Here is a 3804-nt window from a genome sequence, read left to right as displayed (position 1 = left end):
ATACTAGTGGATTCATTCAAACTGGGCTAGGCCCCGTGGTTTTTCCCCCTTTTACAGGGGTTTTTCACGTAAAAATCTTGGTGTCTCATAAATGCTAGACCATCTCTCCTTGTCTGATTGCGTGCCGGATTTTCGTACAACGCTAAGACGATAAAATTTATATTTCTCTACTGCCGCGAATACTCCTGGACGCAACAGTTTGGCGCCGTTTGTGGGAACGTGGTTCCCGACTGGGGGGCAACTTTTGCTCCAATCTCAAAAGTTCACACATAGCATCAATATCATAAGAAGCAGATGCGGACTGGGGGGCAACTTTGACTCAAACCATGGTCAAATAGATCCTCTAATACCTTTAACATCAAGTTGATATTTCAGGAATATCCGAGCAAATGTAAGGATACTTCAAATCAATTGCAAGCTTTATGCAGTCCCTTGTTGGACTTATACTCTTTGGGCAAGGTCTTAACCTCGACCTCAAAAAGGCAGTAACCGTCTAAAGATAGACCTTCTTCACTTTCGATTCGGGATATACACGACGTTCACCCCCTCCCAATCAAAGCAAAATCAATCCCAGGGGGATTCGATTCGACCTCTTCCACACAGGTTAACGTCGTCGAGCAAAGGCTCCGACATACAACCTCGGAAAGGTTTCACATCCTTGGTGGATTCTCTCGACCTCTTCCACACAGGTTAACGTCGTCGAGCAAAGGCTCCGACATACAACCTCAGAAAGGTCTCAAATCCTTGGTGGATTCTCCCGACCTCTTCCACACAGGTTAATGTCGTCGAGCAAAGGCTCTGACATACAACCTCGGAAAGATCTTACATCCTTGGCGGATTCTCCCGACCTCTTCTACACAGGTTAACATCATTGAGCGGTGCTCTGACATACAACCTCAGAAAGGTCTTACATCCTTGGTGGATTCTCTCGGCCTCTTCCACACAGGTTAACGTCGTCGAACAAATGTTCCGACATACAACCTCGAATAGGTCTCACATCCTTGGTGGATTCTCCCGACCTCTTTCACACAAGTTAATGTCGTTGAGCAAAGACTCTGACATACAACCTAAGAAAGGTCTCACATCTTTGGTGGATTTTCTTGACCTCTTTCATATAAGATAACATCATCGAGCAAAGGCTCTAACATACAACCTCGGATAGGTCTTACATCCTTGGTTAACGTCACCAGAATGCTGTCAAGGGACTTCCATTTAACTTCTCCACAAAGTTAAAAATTCTATCTGATGTTGAATTTCCTCCTGTCGCTGAACTTTTGTCTTGCAAGACTTTCAACGGAATAATACCACGTCAGCGGACTTCTACTCTTCGTCAGACTCCTGCTCGTCGACGAATTTTCGTCTGTCTTCTACCCGACTTTGAACTTATACCTGATGTCGAACTTCTGTTCATCAGCGGACTTCTACTCGTCGTCAGACTCCTGCTCGTCGACAAATTTTTGTCGGTCTTCTACCCGACGTTGAACTTCTACCCGACGTCGGACTTCTGCTCGTCATCGCACTTCTACTCGTCATCAGGCTCCTGCTCGTCGACGAATTTTCGTCGGTCTTCTACCCGATGTCGGATTTATGCTCGTCAGCGGACTCCTACTCGTCGTCAGACTCCTGCTCGTCGACGAATTCTCGTCGGTCTTCTACCCGACGTTGAACTTCTACCCGACGTCAGACTTTTGCTTGTCAGCAGACTTCTACTCGTCGTCAGACTCCTGCCCATCGATGAATTTTCGTCTGTCTTCTACCCGACGTTGAACTTCTACCCGACGTCAGATTTCTGCTCGTCAGCGGACTCCTACTCGTCGTCAGACTCCTGCCCATCGACGAATTCTCGTCGGTCTTCTACCCGACGTTGAAATTCTACCCGACGTCAGACTTCTGCTCGTCAGCAGACATCTACTCGTCGTCAGACTCCTGCTCGTCGACGAATTTTTGTCAAGCTTCTACCCGACGTTGAACTTCTACCCGACGTCGGACTTCTGCTCGTCAGCGGACTCCTACTTGTCGTCAGACTTCTGCTCGTCGAAGAATTTTCGTCGGTCTTCTACCCGACGTTGTACTTCTCCTTGTCGTCGGGCTTCTGCTCGTCAACGGACTACTACTAGTCATCGGCTTCTCGCTCAACTTCTACTTGCAACGCACACTCGAACTCTCTTCTTTGGCTCCACACTCGATCGTTGACTGCTAATGGGCTTCAACTCGATCGTCCATCGCCAGTAAACTTCCGCTCAAATGGCATTAAAAATCTCATAACTCCTGCGCGCGAGGAGGGCGCTAATTCGAGCAGGAGAAATTTCCCGCTCGCAAATAGCGGAAGCCTCAACCGCGAGAAAGCCGTGGGGGAAGGAAGAGAAATCTCGTAACTCCTACGCGCAAGGAGGGGCGCTAATTCGAGCAAAAGAAATTTCTCGCTCGCAAATAGCGGAAGCCTCAACCGCCAGAAAGTCGTGGGGGAAGAAAGAAAAATCCTGTAACTCCTGCGCGCAAGGAGGGGCACTAATTCTAGCAGGAGAAGTTTCCCACTCAAAAATAACGGAAGCCCTGTATTGGAACCAACCCCTCAAGGTCAAGCATGTTTTATTTGAGTCTAATTGACTAGTAGTTTAACCCGATGGTTCATTTGAACCCAAGTTAGCTTAGTTGAACCCAATGTGACCCAAATCCACACTAAATTAATTTGATCTATTAGCTACTAGCGGACTAAAACTAACCCTGACCAACTATAGAACCTAACCAAGCTAGCCCAACCCAAGATAGCCTAGGTCAAGTGATTTAAAGTAAGGTTAGGAAACTAATCATTTCAAACTCTCCTAACCCATGCATAGGAAAAATTATTGCGTCCTCCCACCTGACGTAGATATACGTCCTCCCAGAGCTAAAATCGCACTAAAAACGAGAAATATCGAGCAAATGTCGAGCAATACCAAACAATAACGAGGAATATTATCATGTGAAGACCAATACCGAGTTATACCGAGCTATACCGAGCAATACAAAAAAATACCGAGTTTTTCCTAGAAAAAACTCGGTATTTTTTTGTATTGCTCAGTATTGCTCGGTATAGCTCGGTATAACTCGGTATTGATCTTCACATGATGATATTCCTCGTTATTATCAAATAATACCTAGCAATATCGAGCAAAAACCGAGTTTTTTGGTGGTGGGAGGACGTATCTCTACGTCAGGTGGGAGGACGCAATAATTTTTCCATGCATAGACCTATGTTTACTACCCTTTAGAAATTCAAACAGGTAACAACCTTCTGTTTGGCAGCTCATCTCCCCAATTCATTGATTGCAATAACTTAACCATGGTAAATTATGGTTTGTTAAGTGGTGATATATCAATTCATTTTTGAAGTGCCTAAGAATTCAATCTCGTCACTCCAAAGATCCACTTGATTTTTTTTTAAATGGATAGATTACTATCGAAATTTCCCTCATGACATATTTTTTGGTTCACCTCAACTTGCTAGGACTCAAACTTGCTTCAGTTCATCTTCGATTCAATTCATTCAAGAAACATGAAATCAACATCTTAACTCTCCATCCGAGAATGAGTATAATAGTCTCATTTCCTAAAGGAATGATTAGGGATTCAAGAGATGTAACCATGGTTCTTCCATCAAAGCCTAGAAGTTGGGGGTATAAATGAGTCGAGTCGAGCTCATGTCACCCCTAGCTTGTGCTTGACCTTTATTTTATGTGCTCGAGACAACTCGTTTTTCATGAAAGAGATAAAATGATTATGATTTAAGAAATTATTATAATTGTTGCGGGCTAGAAATTATGC

This window comes from Dendrobium catenatum, unplaced genomic scaffold (genome assembly GCF_001605985.2).
Source record: "Dendrobium catenatum unplaced genomic scaffold, ASM160598v2 fragScaff_scaffold_621, whole genome shotgun sequence".
In the NCBI taxonomy this organism is placed as follows: Eukaryota; Viridiplantae; Streptophyta; class Magnoliopsida; order Asparagales; family Orchidaceae; genus Dendrobium; species Dendrobium catenatum.
The sequence above is the reverse complement of the archived record's forward strand: the minus strand, read 5'-3'. Positions refer to the sequence as shown.